Source organism: Nannospalax galili, unplaced genomic scaffold (genome assembly GCF_000622305.1).
Source record: "Nannospalax galili isolate Female #2095 unplaced genomic scaffold, S.galili_v1.0 scaffold744, whole genome shotgun sequence".
NCBI lineage: Eukaryota > Metazoa > Chordata > Mammalia > Rodentia > Spalacidae > Nannospalax > Nannospalax galili.
Genome location: NW_008351509.1, coordinates 662,057 through 680,899, shown reverse-complemented (window position 1 = coordinate 680,899; position 18,843 = coordinate 662,057).

Here is an 18,843-nt window from a genome sequence, read left to right as displayed (position 1 = left end):
TTGTGTGCATAGGCCACATTTTCACCCACCAATGGCATCTATATTGTTTTCACTCTGTTGTGAATGGAGCTACAATAGTAGCAGGCACAGGTGTCTCTTTAAGGTCTTGATAGCAGGTCATTTGGATATGGGGATAGAAGTGAGATTGCTGGATCATATAGTGATCTATAATGGTTGTAGATCACTGTAAATGGTGCATGAGTTTTCCTTTCTTTACATTCTTGCCAATTCCACTGTCCTTTCTTTTCATAATAGTTATTCCTACTGCAGTGAGTTGTACGTGCATGTGTGTGCACGTGTGTGTATACACGTGCCTGTGCCCATGTGTATGCATGCAGAGGCTAGAGCAGGATGTGGAGTATCTGGCTTTTATCATGCTCTACGTTATTCACTTGACACAGGGTCTCTCAAATCCAGAGCTTTCCAGTTGTGGGATAGGCTGGCTGGCCAGCTAGTCCCAGCAATCCTCCTGTCTCTGCCTCTAGTGCCAGGGTTACAGGCTATGCCCAGCTTTTACAGGGATATGGGGACCAGGCCCTCAGGTCCTCAAGTAATAACAGCAAGTGTTATTACCCATTGAGTCATCTCTCCAGCCCACATGGAATTTTTTTAAAATTAAATTTTCAGCTGTTTAGAGACACTTAGTGTGATGTTTGGAAAGACATGAACTGTGAAATGAGGTGAGATTTTCAGTTTAGTTGTTCTCCCCTCTCCTTCCTCCAACCCCACTCTGTTCTTTACTGTTCCTTCTATTGACTTTGGAATAGTTTGCTCCTTTGGTTTCCTGTGGGGTGAGGTCAGGTTGATTATGCGATGTCTTCTTTTATAAAAAAGATTTGATTTATTTTATTTTAAAAAGTGTGCATGCGTGCGTGCGTGCATGTGTGTGTGTGTGTGTTTGCCTAGAGAGGCCGGAAGAGGGCATCATCATATCCTCTGGAGCTGGAGTTGCAGGTTGTTGTGAGCTATTGGACCTGGATGCTGAGAACTGAGCACAGGTCCTCTGCAGGAGTAGCACGTGCTCTTAACTGCTGAGCCACCTGTCGAGCCCCCATGCTCTTTTTTTCACAGAATATAAAATTTTTCAAAATTTATTTATCATGTGTGTATGATATGTTTAAGTGTATGTACCATGACATGTGTATGGAGGTCAGAGAACAACTTCAGTTCTCTCTTTCCACCTTGACATGGGCTTTAGGGATCAAACTCCTGTTGCCAGAATTACACAGCCAGCACCTTTATCCATTTTTACACATCTCTGGGCCTGGCATGTCTTTGATCAGATGTTTATTGCTATGAGCTTTCCTCTTGGGGCTGCTTTTGACATATCCCATAGATCTTGCTGTGCTGTGGTTACACCTCGTTTGGATGACCACATTTTCTGGGGGGAATTTTCAAATGATGAGTTTGTATCAAGGAAGGAAGGGGAGATGGGGAATGGAGGATCATCAGGTGGGCCCTGATAGGCAGACCCTCACCAAGTGGTTGGAGAAGTTCACTGCCCATCCTCAGCTCTACTACCTGAAGTCAGTGTTAGAGGAGCTGAGGTTTTCACCCTGGCCACAGATGGGGATCCCCCAGGAACCCTTGCTAAGCTGTGGGATGGCTTCTGTCCTGGTGGGCTGGCTCTGCCTCAGCAGGCTGGCTTCCTGGGACAGGCTGGCAGTAGAGTCTTTGGAAGCTGCCCCAGGGTGCTGTGTATCAGAAACATAACCTTGGCATCTATACTGAATGCCAAGTTCAAAATCCTGGGTGATTCCCAGGCTTTCCTAGTGCCCTTGGCAAGCTGTGTTTCACATGTGCTGCAGTGTGACTCCTGATTCAACTGAGGTACCACAAGGCAACTCTCTGAATTAGCAATAGAGCAAGCTTGCCATCCAACTCACTGGAAAAAGTGGTGACACAACCCTAAACACTCTCCAGGTGAAACAAAGCTGACAGGCAGCTCCTGACATCAAGTTCCCAGGATGAACCTTGACTCTTTCAGCTTCTGGCTGCTTGGAGGGAACCAAGGAATGCTGTGCAAAATATGTGCAAAATATGACCTGCTTTTTCATGGGTTGAATCATATACCACCCAAGACATCCCAAAATCCCAACCCCAGTGGCTCAGAATGGAGCCATGTTTGGATGTCTTTAGAGATGGCATTACCTGAGAGAGGTCACACTGGCACAGGGTGGCCCTAATACAATAGAACTTTCTTTAGAGAATGGGGGTGGGGAATTTGGATATAGAGACCATGTGGGGAGAGTACGAGAGGGGACCAGAGTTGACCCCACTGACAGAGGTTCCCCATTCCCCAGTTCCCCTTCAACTCTCCTCTGAGCGCATTCTCAGAATCATGGACATCTATAGACATTGAGTCTGTAGACATTCATTCTTATGTAGTTGCTAATTCTACTGTCATGGCAATTTCCACTAACCTCTGAAGAACACAGAAAAGTCCCTTAGAGCTGGCACTATGGTCAGGAGGGTTCATATCAGCAAGCCTCCTCTGTCTCCCAGAAGTCTTCCAGGTCCAGGGCCACTACGCAAGAGTGTGCCTGTATCAGATCTGTGTTTATAGGGGTCACAAAAGAATTCAGACTCATATTTGAAGTATCTTCTTATAGGAGTCACAAAAGAATTCAGACTCATACTTGAAGTATCTTTGTTTATAACACCCAGTTGTTTTTTGTTTTTTTTTGTTTTTTTTTTTTGTTTTTTTTTTTTAAACGGCATCATGTAGCCCAGGCTGACACTGAACTCCTGATCTTCCTGCCTCTACTTCCCAAGAATGAACACATATTTTTTGATGCAGGGCCAATGCCATTTCTTAGCTTAGGGCTACCAAGCCTCCTTCTTGTCTGAACATGAGCCCATAATGCATCACCCAAGTTACCATAAACTGAGACAACTGATTAAAACCACTTGTGATCACGGGATCTCAGGTTCCAACATTTCCTCCAATAGTTGACACTGATCTCATGCACCGGCAATTCTACATTTTTAAAAGCAACTTGGTTTTATGTAGTCTCTCTTAACATACTCCATTCAGTGTTCACAGAAAATAACTCTTTGTTTCCTACACTTCAGTGGATCATAATATTTAAATTACAACAGCAATAGCAGGTCAGTGTGTCATACACTTCCTGGAAGGAACGAGGGGGTGCTTCTGGCAGGTAGGGAAGGGGAGGTGATTTGGGGGGCTCCCACCAGCCACTGCTGCCCTTGTCTACACTGTGGTGTGTACATAGCAGTGTCTATGCTGTGCACCTAAGGGTTCTGCTTCTTTTTCAGCAGTCTCATTCACAAACAGACAGCAGTATTCCTCCTGTTTTTCCTGGGCCAATGGAGAGTAACCATCACTGAGACCTTGGGGCTTCCCTCACCTTTCCTGGTTCCTCAATCCTCAGTCCTTCACTGAACTTTAATGCTACAACATCAGCTGATTCAATGCCATATGAATTGGGCCACCAAGGATTCCTGCCATGACCTCCCACGGTCTTTGTCAAGGCTCCTATAGGGAAGATGGTACGTTCTTACTGGAGTTATTTGATTGGGTCACTGATGACCAAATTGGACTTGTAGGACATTGGAATCTGAAGCCCAGCATGAGGACTACCATTGTGGGAACATGTACAGATGATGCCATGGTTGCTGACCACAAGGCCCTCTATGATGTGCATCTCCGGCTCACAAGGCTTGGCCATTTGAACCATTTTAACTCCAAAGTTCAGTGACCCTACACATGTGTACCATGTGCAAAAGAGCCACTGCCTACTTCCAAAGCTTCTCCTTCACCCCCAAGAGTAACCCTGTACCTACACCTCCAGACCTATCCATCTCCTTCACCCAGAAGACTAACTCTGCACCCCCACAACCTTCAGGCCACTCCATCTTCCTTGTTTGGCGTGCCTGCTTACAGATCTTGGCTTGACCACGCATTTAAAAGGCACAAATGCTTCTTGCTGCTAGAGAAGGGGCTCACAAGCCTCTTTATCCAACCCTGGGGTTCTGTAGTCAGTCAGTGGTTGGTGAGAGAGGAGGGGCAGTCATTTTCTTTAGTGGGATAGTCACTGGTAAAGTCCCATGCTTTGTAGATAACCCCACTCATGCTCCTATAAGCAATCCTAATGAAATTCATTGGGTCTCTCTCTCTCTCTCTCTCTCATACACACCCATACATATACATGCACACACATATACACATACACGTGCACACACATGCATATACACATACATGCACATACATGCATACACATATATGTACACACATATATGCACATATATACACAAGCACTTACAGACATGAAAGTAAACCAGGGACTAGTTAGGAAGATGAAGGGAATCAGTGGGAGGGGGAGAGGATAAGAGAGGGTTATGAGAGTGAATATGATCAAAATACTGTACATACATGTATAAAAATATCATAATGAAACCCATTATTATGTAAAATTAATATGTGCTAATAAAACCTCGATAATATAATAAATAAATGCTCCTTGCTTTGTGTACGCTATCAGCAAAACATACTCAGTTTTCACACCTGACTTGAACTATGTAATAAATGAATTCCTGAAAATAATCTATTTAGCTTTTAAAAACCAAGTTATACTGTGAAAGACCTTGTAGAAACGGAATGAGATCAGGAGAGGTTAGGGAAACCACATACACTTTGGAAATTTAGAGTTTACATTTTAGATCTTTTTTCTAAAAGCAAGATTCATATATCATCTTCAGATTTTTACAGCCAGGAAAAACTGTTACAATTTTCCTTGTGCATAAAAGCCCTGTGTTTCATAACCAATAAGTCTATTTGACAAGCTCCGCTCAGGAAACGTTGCATCCTAACTCCCATTCCCTGCTTCCTCTGTGAAAGTGGAAGACTTACATTATAGAGAGGTGCCTCCAGGCAGGAAGGAGTGCCTACAGGAGTCCTCCCACATCAGAGCTTGAGGGCCACAGATGAGCCCTCTGTGAACTCTGGCTGTTACCTCCAGATTGAGCACAGGGACTTTGCAGCGTCAGTACCTCCAAACCTCTGCAAGTGACGGGCAGTGAGTACGCCCGTGTTTAAAACAACAATTTCTTTTAGTTTGCATGCTGATTAAAATGATGCCAAGTTTAAAGATGGATGTGTTCGCTCAGACTTGGAGAAGAAAAAGGGATGCCCCCATCCTTTAACGAGGAAACACGGAGGCGGCTGTTTCTAACCATGCAGTGTGACAACAGTTAAGACTGGACCTGCGGCACAGCAGCTCAGAGCTGAGAGCAGAAAGTGTAGTTCCAGGGTATAATCCGACCGATACACTGTGTTCTTTGCAAAAGGTTGTGAGGCCTTGGCCTAATAAGCATAATCTCATTACACTGCAAATAAAAGTTTCCTATTTATCTCCAGATTTCAAATGAATCTAATAAGGCTTATGATACAGTCACCCAATACCCTAATCATATTTCTGCCTATCTAAAAGCAATCAGTAATTGTGTTACGGCAGAACGTGCTGACAATACCTCTGACACAGAGAGGAGAATGAGAGCCCAGCTGTACTAATTAAATTAAATGCTGGGCTGATGGAATACATTTGCCTCAGCCGGGAGCATGGGTGCAGAATTAATAAGCATTACAGCTCAGAGTAGGAGATGGTATCACAATGGAAGGGAGGTTTTGATGTGGAGAGCCCCATTCAGATTCAATGCACCATCATGCAGGGCGGTGACAGCTGCTTAGAGAGGTGCAGAGCCTTGAACAAATTGCACAGGAACTTTCTCGTTTGCATGTTCCTAGCCACGGAGCATGGCTTGCTGCATCGCCCTCGCAGCCTGCAACCCACCCAGCTGGCTCCAGTGGGTAGCCCCATGTCTTCCTTTTTCCCAGCATGCCTGAACCTCTGACCATTCTGGAGCCTCCAACCTCCTCATTCTCTTCTCCAAGACCACGTTGTATTCACCTTACACTCAGCTTTTAAACGATGATCATGACCGTAGGGCTTCCAGGCAGGTAGGGACGGATTAATTTCTGCAAGGTGTTTTTCCTGATTCTTCCCAGAAACTCAGGGTCTGCAAGAGCCAGCTGTGCAGGGGTTGCCATGCTGTGAGTCACCTGGGCTCAGTGAGTTCCAGGGCTGGTGGCTCCCCAGCCAGTGGGGACAGCCTTCAGCAGCCAGGTCCAGCCCGCTCTGCCAGTGCATCCCAATCTCTTGCTCATAAATTAGCTGTGCTATCTCACTGGCTGCAGTGTGAAGCTGCTGTGCCAGCCGGCCAGCCATCGTTCATTATCATGAGGATTTTGACAGGATATTAAATTTACTAATCCTGAACTTGCTGGACTGACCCCTCGCTGGGAACAGACAATGCTGGTGTCAGCCTGTGCAATGCTTTCTGTTTCCTTTCTCCTGTCTGCCTTGTTTCTCAAGGACCTCACCTAGTCCCTGTCTGTACTACTCAACCCCCTCAGGTACACACAGCCACACACACCACCAGTGTCAGCTGCCAACCCATTTCCCTGCTGAGCTTCCTGCTCAAGCTCTTGTCACTGGTGACAGAACGTGGGGCTGTTGGGCACCACCCTCCTCATAGATGTGTACACAGGTGCAAAGTGTCCATGCATGTTGACACAATCCAGCATTCCAGACATGGGGAGGGGGCATGGCTCATTGGGTGGCCTGATGAAAAGTTGCCGTCTCATCTGCTCCAACCTTCACTCACATATTTTTGATGCAGACACTACAACATACTTGTCACAGGTTAACCACTCCCACACGCATGCCTCAATAATCATGCACACACACAAAATCATCCCGTGTGTCCCCATCACACACATAAACATTTCATACCCATACTCATGTATTCCCACATGCATATACCATACCTATATAGGTACACACACGGACACTCACATTCCACATATAAACTCATGCAAATGCCCCATGTGTATATTCACATACACATTCTCACACACTCACACACAACATAAGCACACTATATATATCACATACATGTATACCCATATGCATGCTTTCACACATACTCATATACACCATAAACATAGCATACACGTATACATATTAACACTCATAAACACAACATAAACACACAAACATCATACACATATGCATATCTACATGCATACTCATACAACATGAAGACACCACACACACATCACAAACCTACATGAACATACACACGTATAGACTCAACACTCACTCATGGATACCACATGCACATTTTCTCACACATACATATACAATATACCACACCCACACCCACACATGTGTGTCTATATGCCCACTTATACTACATGTACACATGTGTACACACGTCACAATTACATGCATATACCACATGCATACTCACCTCTACACATGTGCATATGTACATATGTTCATAGACCCAGACTCCCTTTATACATACTGCACACATATGTGTATACACATCACAATTACATGTGTAAACCACATTAACACTCATCTCTATACAGGTCCACATGTCCACTGGCCCAAACTCCCCACATATGCACATATTGACCCTTGCACACATGCACACACAGAGGCACATAAAAAAACACACCAAATCCACACATGTATATACACCTGCACAACCCATATCTACACATATATGCACACATGCCCTAATCCATGCATGTACACACATACCACACAGGAGTACACAAACTCATGCTCTAACATGTATACACACATTACATAGTGAATATACATACTCACAGCTACATATGTGTACATGCATATGCAAACCTGCATACATGCACTACACCCCCACGTGTTCACATGCAGGGATTGACTCACCCACATTCTTGGGCACACATTGTCATCCACATGCACATATACACATGTGCAGAGCACCTACATGGTACACACACGAGTACCTCCTACACATGTGCAAATGCAGCCCTGCCCTCAGTGTGGTACTACGGATGGGATGCCCGTCCTCCAGTCTGAGGCCGGCACTCTGCAACCGGCCGTATGGGCACGGGGGCTGTTGCTGGCTGTGCCTCTCAGTGTATTCTCACGCCCTCACAAATCAGACATGCACACATACTGGAAAGCAACTGCCACTCTTTGTTTACTTCTCTGTAAATGAACCCCTGCTACATCAGACCCTCCGAGTATTTTTAGAAAGTTCTGGGCACCACAACAGAATCTAGCATCTTGCCCATTCATAAGCTTTTTGCGCTTCAGAAAAACAAAAGCGGCAGCAGATTTCCACCGACATTCTGCCAGTTTCATCTCTAAATAATTCAGCACTAAAATCTGGTCAGCTCTCCTACCTCCCCGAAAACTCCTGCAAACACAGTGCCAATTAAGTTGCTGAAAACAGCCGATTTCCACTGATACTGTACAGATAAAGCTGACCATTAAATCGCAATTTGCCCTCGCAGGCTGCGGTGGCTGCTGACAGCCTGCAGGGCTTGTAATCTCGTTTAACCCCCTCCTGTCAGGAGCGGCCCACCCCTTCGCATAATGCCACCAAATTAGACCGACAGGGCTAGCTGAAAGTGAAGCCTCTTCAGCTAAAAGTCAGGCCGCAGTGGGCAGCCCTGACCTTCAGCGGCCCCACTGGCCGGGTATGTCTCGGGGGACCCTGGAGACATTTGCTTCCAGAGAGAAGGCTTGGAGGAGAGGGGCTGCGGGGCGGGCCCTGGCTGTATGGTCCTTGGGTTTCCCTGGGGGCAAATTACAGAGAGTTTTTCTAGACAATGGAAGAAAATTTCACCTGGGCCTTTTCAAGTCTTTCTTTGGTAATAAAAGATGAACTCAGCTGCTTCTGTTCAAACCATTCTGGCTCAATATTTCCCTCTGCCTGCGGCGCCCTCTGACTCGGAGCCAGGGGACGCCTCTGCTGGAACACAGAGCCCCCCTTCCAGCCTCCCCGGCCTTGCCGCCTGCATTTTAGATGAGGCCATCTTAGCTGGGGCTGGCGTCTTCAAAGTCCTGGCTGGCATTTACTGTGGTCCTGTTTCGGAAGGGAACCAGCTGCCCAGGATCCCTGAACCCAACGCTCCCCTGCCACCCACCCATTCTACCAGTTTTCTTCCGTGCTCAGCACAGACCTTACAGCATTCATTTTCTCATGACATTCCCAATAGTTTATGCAAATCAAGGCCCAACCCAGAGTTTACCGTGACCACTACAAGTCTGAATTTGTACCCAAGTAACTTTACACATGCCCTATTAGAATCTTTCTCTCTTTCTTTTTCCTCTTTCTTTCTTCCTTTCTTTTCCTTCCTTCCTTCTTTCCCTCTTTTCCTTTCTTTTTCTCGCTCCCATCTTCCTCTTCCCTTCTTTTTAAACAATCACCTTTTAATTTAAAAGAGTTCCCTTCCCTAACGTTTTTCACCCCCGCCACAACAAAAGACAACACCTCAAGGTCACACATTAGGGTCTCCTTGTAAGTAAATGCACCTTCAGACCTTAGAAAGCCCAAAAGCATTGCCATGCTCGAAAATTCTGTCTACTCATCCGCCCCTTCTTTAATTCACTCCTAGTTTGAGTTTTTTTTTAAAAAAGGTTGTAATTGCACAGATAAAAACTTGTACAAGTACAGTTTTTTTGGGGGGAGGAGGCAGAGAGAGAGGCAGAGAGAGATCTGTCTCCTGGAATCGCGCCTCTTTGGGAAGCATTTCAACAACTGCACGAATGAACATCTTTTAAAAAGCAGAGGGAGCTCGAGCTTGGGGTAGGGGGATGAGGGGAGCTCTGGTCTCCCAGTGAAGCCTGCTGTCTCTCTTGCTGGAGTCCACTTCCTGTCCCTGGCTGGTGGCCCCTGTACCCCACAGCCTCCTGTGACTCACCATGCAGACTCCCGGGGGCCACACAGCGGGCAGGAGCTCTCAGCCCTTCTAGAAGCTGCAGCCCTTGGCGCGGTGGTTGGTCGACGGTAGTGTGGCAGAGGCCAGCTCGTCCTTGGTGCTGACCAACTCAAGTTCTGAGACCTCCCCTCATTTTTCTCCTCCTTGACTAAAAGTTAGCTGGACTTGCAACCGAAGCCACCTCAATGTTTATCTGACTTCCCAGGGCTGCAGTGGAGTGAAGTCCTGCCTGCCTGAGCCTTTTGCAATGGAGTGGTTTATTTAATTTGTCACTATAATGGGAGCAGCTGAATGAGAGATAGAGAATGCAGTGTGGTATAAAAGAAACAAAGGCTAAAAGTACCACTATTTTGATTCTCTTTTTAAAATTACTTCCAAAGTGTGGTATCTATTGTGAAGAATAGTGCTGAACAAAGCACAGGGTCTTGGCAATATTCACAGAGCTTATTCACCCACAGCCAGCCCTGTCTGTACATTCAGAGGTAGAATACACTTATAAATGATGTATTGGAAGGACTATAGCTCCCATTGTCCTCTCAGTGTAAACAAAAAGGCAGACAGGAGCTGACTGGCATATGGGCAGCGAGGCCCGGCTGGATCCAGCCATTTCCCACTCGGAGAGGAAAAGTGGGAACTGAAATAGCCCACAGGGCAGGCTGGGGGAAGCTTCCCCCATGACCCCCTGCACTCTTCTCTCCACTCATCAACCCTGAAGCTGGCTGCAGGGGTTTCTCGAAGGTTCCACTTAGAAGCAATGTCTGGATGACACCCACCCCACTGTTTGGTGGAAGGTGTGTCTTGACTCATCTGGCAATTTCTAGTATCTTCACTTGGACAATACTGCTATTGACATTACTAGTACCCACGTATGGTTCAAAGCAGATGATTATACCTCAGTGTACCATGTGCAGGGACTGGGGTGGGTCCTGCAGTCCCAGGGCATATTGCAGAAAGCATATCACAGAAGGAATACGTTTTGAAGTTCAGTTGTTCTTTTATGCCCAGAAAAATCTGTTTGGGTCACAGGGAGAGAGAGAAGGTGAACAAGTTCATAGCATATGGTACCCCAGGAAACATGACCTTAGTGCTCACCGAGGGCTAGGTGGTATAGACTGAGAGGCATGCTTTATCCCTGTAGTTCAAAGGGTTCTATGAACGTCCGTGCTCAATGGATGGACAAGCTGAGCCCTTCAGAGGGCAGAGGCTTCCCAGGCCAGGGCTTAGCAGGGGCCTGAGCACCTAACCCCTGTGCACTGGGGTTAGTTTATGGGGATCAGCCATCATGCTCTAATTTTTCATTCCAGTGAAGCAAATGAGCATCCAGCCATGATCAGTGACAGCAGAGCCTTTGCTCCTATCTCCCTGACAGAGAGACATGGTGCAGAGTCAGAGGCCAGGTGCTTCCCTCTGTAGCCCCCAGAATCTCACAGAAGTCCCACAGTCACAGTGTCACTGACTTTGTGTAGCTTAATTTTGTCACAGGAACATTTTAAAATTATTTACTTTCCATAATAGAACTAAGAATCATCACCAATACATAGATTCCAAAATCAAAGTTCTTTGAAATGTCTTTAGAAGTCAACATTTCAGGCTGGGCACAGTGGCACATGCTTTTAATCCCAGTACTTGGGAGACAGAGGCAGGAGGATCTCTGTGAGTTCAAGGCCAGCCTAGTCTACACAGAAAGCTCTAGGCCAGCTAGGGCCACATAGTGAGACCCTGTCTCAAAACAAAACAAAACAAGACAAAACATCACAAAACCAACCAAACAAAAGTCAGCATTTCAATCAATTCTAGAGTACTCCAGGTGTTCAGAGACTAAAATTGTAGCTTTCTTGCAATATTCTATTAGAAATAGAAAGCGAAAAAGTCACGAAACTCAATGCAGCACAAGTGTCAACCAAGTGCAGCTGTGGCCCAGGCTAGGCAGGTTCCGATTCCAGCTGGCAGGGTGGGGACAAGGTTGGCCTCACTTGTCTCAGTTTTCCATTTCATTATGGGGACAACGAGGATTGCCACGTGCAGCGGTGTGCTCAGGGAAGGTGAGGTGGCAGGGCTGCTAGTCAGAGCCCCAAGATAAGTTCCTTCCAGTTGGAGTGTGTGGTTTTTCGTGTGTGGGACTGTTCCAAGGCTGAGGTTATCAGCAAGAGGAAGGAGCCAACTGACTTGATGGTTCAATGGCTTGGATGTGCTTTCTCAGAGTGGCTGAGTGACTTCACTTGCAGTCAGCATGCATTCTGTGCACAAGTGGCATGGGGTGGACGGAGGGGAGCAAGACCCAGCCTTCAACATATTGGGCACATGACCTCAGCTCTGCGCAGAGGTGCTTGCTCACACTTTCAACTTTTGTGAAAATTATTACAGCCTTGTCTATATGGCTGAAGTGACCATTTGATACCACATTGTCGGCCTCACGTGGGGGCCTAGAGGTCTCAGGGATCATGAACTTCGCCCTGAGGGCCACTGAATCCCATGACAAACTGGCATGGGACAGACGCCAGAGGACTCTTAGAAATCTGTAATGTGCCCATTTGAAAGAGGGAAAATAGAGATCCAAAGAAATTTGACTTGTTCTATATTAGTAGATCATTGGGGTTAGACTGCAGGTCTCTTAAGCTACCCAGGTGCATCAAGTATTTAAAGATGTAGCTAGTCCTTATCTGTGGCTTCCTTATGAACAGGCTCAACCAACTATGCATCAAAAATATATGAAAGAAAAAGTTCCTCTTCATTAAACGTGTGTGAACATCCTTACCCTTATTCTCTGAACAACAGAGTTTCCGGACTGTGTGCCCAGCCTCGCATTCACACTGTTAAGTGTCAGCCACAGAGAGGTCATTAAAGCACCGGGAGGATGTGGATAGGTCCTAGCAAATACTTTGCCCTCTTTTGTGGATTTTGGTATCTATATGGAGGCCTGGATCTCATCCCTTTTGATACCAAGGGGTGACTGAATATGGTATCTGAAAAGTAGTAATAAAAGAGGTTATAATCACACTGGGTACACAGGCTTTTCTAGTACACACCCCCTATTTGTACGAGTTTTCCTTCTTGTCCACAAGATTCCAGAGTGATCTTGCTGATTCTGTGTGAACACACAAAGATACCCTCTTGGGGACATGGAGGCATTGTGTGAATTTGCTGCAATTCTAGTCTACCTTTGAAAGGTCACAGGATGGATTCTGAAACCCCAGGCCACTTTCCCTCCAGTCCCCTGCCCTGTTTAAGTGGTTCAGAGTCCCTTACTCAACAGCTCCACATCCTGCTCTACAGTGGGTGGAAGGACAGGGACATGCATGTGGTGTACCAAGAGTCATCCACTCATCACATGAGAATGAGAATTGGAGTTTCTGAAGTGAACTCAGGAGGACAATCCCGCCTTCAACGTTCAATCTTGAAAAATCCTTCAGGAGTCTAAATAGTGCATCTGTCTCACACTGTATTCCTGGAATTCTGTTCCCTGCTATTAGCACTAGCATGTTTAGATTTTCAAATGAGGAAAAGAAACCAAAAGAGAAGGGGCAGTTCGCATGGCTGCGGCCAGGCTGCCCACCCTGCTGGGTTGGACAGCAAGTCCGTGGAAAACACAGTCTTTAATTTTTTTTCAACTCTTCTTTCTCCTTTTTATTTTTTTATATGCTTTAAAATTCCTTGCGGTCTTCCTTCCAAACTGCACAATATCAAAAGCTCTCTGTTCTAATCCTCTCCCGGGCTGCCTCAATTAATCACTTCTTTATTACAGAACTTGGCATCCTGCCCTCGCGCCCACCAGCAAGCGCTCGCCCCCTCTCTCTGCCTGCACGGAGCCAGGGCGCCTCCTTTCTCCTTTTCTGCTTAGCCCTTCCCATTCTCCTTCCTCATTTAGAAAAGAGCTCTCATTTCATTTTCAGTTTTGCTCTCAGGCTCCTAAAACCCAGGGTACTCCTTCATCACTTAGTATGTATAACTGTGCCCCAGCTCCATCTTCCATGGTGACTGTGGGCTGAGACCTTCATGTGCTATGGTTGCGGGCACTTGCTAAACCCTCTCTGAATGCCCAGTGCCAGGTACTGGTGCCAGAGAGTGGTCTGTGAATTATGGAAGCCTCCAGAGCTCTGTGCAGAAATATGGTTGCCAGCCTTATTTAGGTAGGAGGAAAAGTGACGTTAGTCATGGTAACTAGTCACCGAGGTAGGATTAGAATTCATGACTGGTTGACTCCCAGCTCTTTAGCAACCCCTGGAGCACCCTGTATCCCAAGTGATGTCTATCCTGCAGACCCGAGTCTGTGAACTTGAACCACATCCTGCTGTGGCTGGTTCCGCCAGCTCCAGGAGTCACCCCAAGACTCCACTGGCTGACTCTGCTCTGTGCCTGGACAGCTCCTCCTGCTGCATAGAGCATTGCAGGGGTCAGAAGGGTCTCAGGGTCAGGAACATGGTCTGAGGAAATGACTTCCACTCTCAGAGGGCCTAGTGACTCTAAGCATTTGGTCTATTCTTGCTCTTGATCAGATGGTGCACAGAATAACTATTTCAGGTCTGCATTAGGCTTACTCTCCAGTGGAGCAGCTGATAGGATGATTCCTCAAAGACTACCTACCCTAAAACAAAACAATTGCTGTCTTATGATTTGTGGTCTTGTTAAGGCTCTGTTTGGTTTTGTGTGCACATGCACAGCATGCACGTGTGTGTGTGTGTGTGTGTGTGTGTGTGTGTGTGTATGCAGAGACCAGAGGAAGATACCTGGAGTCCTGTTCCGTTACTCTCCATTTTATGCTGGTTGATCTCTACCCCTAGTCTGAGGTTATAGACATGCACAGCCATGCCTGGCTTTAAGGTTCTATTTTAAAGGTTTTACTTTTTAATTATGGGTATATAGGTTCATATGTGGGTATATGCAACTGTGTACAGGTGCCCTTAGAAACAAGAAGAAGGTGTCAGATCCCTTGGAGCTGGAGTTACAGGTGGTTGTGAATTATTCAACATGGGTGCTGGGAACTGAATCAGGGTCCTCTGCAAGAGCAGCAAGTGCTCTTAACCTCTGAGCCATCTATCCAACTCCAAGGTTCTATTTTTATTTATTTATTTTTATTTTATGTGTATATTGCCTGCATGGGTGTAAGTATACCTGTGCCCTGCAGTGCCCAAGGAGGACAGAGGAGTTCACTGGATCCCCTGGAACTGGAGTTACAGATCATTATTGTCCATCATGTGGGTGCTGGGATTTGAACTCGGGTCTTCTGCAAGAGAAGCCAGTGCTTTTCACTGCTGAGCCATCTCTCCAGTACCCCAAGGCTCTATGTTAAAACTAACTTCCCAGCTTACAATATAAGCAAAGTAAAACAATTTCCAATACCTCTTAGTTGCCCTAAAACACGGTTCTTTTCTGAAATAGCAGCCATATACCTGCTTCTGAGAGTGCAGTGAGTGTGCTAGGCTCTAGTGTTCTGGCAGGAAAATGTGAAAAACAAAAACTCAAATTCATGAACAGAGAACTGGGACTGGGTTCCCCTGCTGAGTTCAGGAAAGGGAACATGCAATGGAGATCCCAAAGACACTGGTCTCCACAGGGGGGTGGGTGCTAACTCCCCAGCACTGGAGTGTGTGACTCCACAGAAGGACTGGGCCAGCTCCTGGCTGATGGGCTGCTCTAAGGGCAAAGGCAGGGCTCTGTGTGCCCCTTCTCTCTTGGGCCAGCAGGGCAGGGGCAAACCACTGGCCCCCTGTACCAATGATGCCCAAGATTTAATGGGAGAAAAAGACATGATTCTATAGCTTTAGGCATAAGTCTAACTTTACAATAGTTTTAGGTTTACAGCAAAATTGAGTATAATGAAGATCCTCAAATCCTCATTCCCCATGCATAGCTTCCCTCAGGATGTCAGATGTGCTGCTGCTGAAGGGCGTGAATAGATGGGTGAATGTGTGGTGACTTGGACCCTTCATCAAGCACCAGAGCAGTTCACTGCCCTCCAGCTCTCCATGCTCCACTGTCCACCCTCCCTCTCCCAGGGCCTGGAAACAGTTGCTTTCCCCATTTCCTGTGGCCTTGGTCTTGTCATTCTCAGAATATCATACAGCTAGGCTCCTGCAGTCTGTCCAAGCTGGCTTTCCCTCAGCCTTGTATGTTCAAGTTCCCTCCATGTCTTTTAAGTCCTGAGGAACATTTCTCTTCAGTGATGAATAATATTCCATTGTCTGGATGCACCAGTTTCTCTGTCTACTTACTAGCTGAAGGATACCTTGTCGCTTCTGAGTTTTGGCAGTTACAAATAAAGATGCTATGAACATCTGTGGCCAGGGATTTTTATGAACTCAAGTTTTCAACTCATTTGGGGAAAATGCATGTAACCTCAGGATATATCATGTTAAACTGTTACTAAAATTTTCTTTCTTCTTTAAAAATGTGCTACCTACCTACCTACCTACCTACCTACCTACCTACCTACCTATCTATCTATCTGTCTGTCTGTCTGTCTGTCTGTCTATCTATCTCCAATGGGAAAAAAAAGGTGAATCTCTGAGTTGGAGGTTAGCCTGGTTTACATAGCAAATTCAAATTCCAGGCCAGCCAGGGCTGCATAGTGAGACCGTTTCAAAAATAAATAATAACAAGATGAAAACATGGCTGCTAGAAACATTAAACTCATATCCATGGCGTTTGCTCTATTTCTACCTAATACTTTTGGTCCAGCAACCCCAGTAAACCCCTCAGGAAGATGACCATGACACAATCTAGCACACAGGCCAGATGGACAAAGTCCTAGCCCAGAACCACAGCAAAGCACCCCCATCAGAGAAAACCAAACCATACAAATACAGAAGGTTCTAGAATGTGCACACATTCTGGAGACTAGGGACAATCTTGGGAAAACAGGTTCAGCTTTTCTCAGTGGTAGGCTGGGGTCTTGAAATGAGGATGAGGTAGTTGAAACTTTACTGAGCCATCTCTCCAGGCCCCTTTGAGTCAGTTCTGCTTCTATAAGTAACCCCGATAAAACTCATTGGTCTACCAAGGTGGACTTTAGTGGTATCCTAGTTTTGCTGTCATTGGTTCCCTATCTTGGGTGAGTAGACATGTGTGCATATCTCCCTAGGCATAGTGTCACACAACAGGGAGGAATGTCCAGGATCACATGTAAGACCTACCCAGATTCCTGAAATAACAGGCCACTAGGAAGGCCTGAGAGGACAATGGGTAGAGAGAGTTATCATCACTGCAGTGTCTCTTATAGTGGTGGCCCAGGGTCGTGGTGAGTCCCATGGGCATACTCTCTTGTAACATTAATACACATGCAAAGCAAGTACAATTCAGCCTGCTAAAGGGGATTCTTGGGTGACTGTTGCATCATGTTCCTCATGGGAGGTTGCTGCTCCCTATGGCTGGGATAGCTTCCAGTGACTTTGAGAAGGAAAACGGATAGGAGGAGACCCAGGCTGGATAACATTAGGGGTCCCCAGCCAGATGTGATGCAATGGGGCCTAAACTCTGATGATTTTGGATGTTCCCTTATTAAAGACTTAACACTGTATATGTAACATAAATACAAAAGCAGGTCAGGGCTATGAGAATGGCTCGTGTCTTTATATTCATGGCATTGTGGCATGTCCTCTGGGAGAACTCTGCTGTGTTTGCATGACCACGATTGTGGGTTACAGTGGTAGCACTTAGCCAGTCTCCAGGGGACATGTGGAAATATGTGAAGATGGCTTGGATGGTTTTAACTCTGGGATGCAGTGTGACTCATGGGTAGAGGATAAGGAGGCTATTGGCCATTCTATAATGCACAGGACAGCCCCATAATAAAGAACCATCTAGAATGTCAACAGTAGCCATGAGCTACTGCAGTGCTCTAACAGAGCATCATGCCACCGCTCTACCCATTCTGCCTGCAGGCAGGGGTGCAGGTTTTGGGGTGCATTCACAGACTCAGTCTCTGCTTAGATCAACTGACAAGCATCTGGCTCCACTGTGCGGTACCACTGGGTCATTCACCCTGAAGGCTCTTAGACTCACATCGCTCAGACAGCATGGCCGTGTGCGCAACTCTTCCCACCTCAATACCATTGTTCTTGTTCCTTTTGCTCAGCAAAACAACATTCAGATCTGCTGCCTCTGTGCTAAATTAATATATTTTAATGCTTCTACCCATAAATCATTCATTTCAAACTTCTCATCTCTTATGAATAAGTTCATCATCTTCATTCACATTTTGTCACAAAAATTAGGAGTTTAGCTCGTCGAAAATTTCATTTTCCACTTGTCTTTTATGTGCAGCAAGAGAGTAAACCAGCAGATTAGCTTTTCTTCCATCACAGCGGAGGAGGACGAGCTAGAACACCACACAATCAAAACAAATTGCTTAGGAAAATAATTCCTTTATTTACAGGAATTACCAATAAGCAGGCTGCTTTCATAAGAAACAAAAACTGTCATGGAGCTCGCCAGGGTCGGAGTATGGGAGTCTGAATGATACACTCTCTGCTGAGTTACTGTTCCAAATTATAGCAATACTTATGTCCCTGGAATGACTTTCTAAAGTGCGTGAGACACTGTGTAGGAGCCGCCTCTCCTAACATTTTATAAGCATGGCTCCTGCCTAAGTGACACAGTATCCCTGGCACCGGGCCTGTCCTCAGTCAACATAGCACCCCTAACCCGAGGATGTGCTTGCTGATGGTGTCTCAGTGTGGCGTTGTGTGTCAAAGATGCTCGTACTGGCCTGGGCATTACTGAAAGCCTGGCTTTCATCACGAGGCCACATCCATACAACTTCCTCATCATGATTAGCCAGGAGCAGTTACAGTCTCCTTCGAGACAGAGGGTATCCAAGAGACACTTTGGTGAGTCAGAAGATCCAAACTGAACAAAAACCATGATGTAAATTGAGATTTCATTTAATTTTTGCACGAAAACCCTCCATTTAAAAATAAATGAAAGCAAAAGCTCGAAACCAATTTATGTGTTTGCTGTCTTTGAATCATTTTCACGGTTTGAATAAAGGAAAGAGGTAAATTAAAGTTGTCCCAGGGTATTCCTCCTAAGAGGTTAAA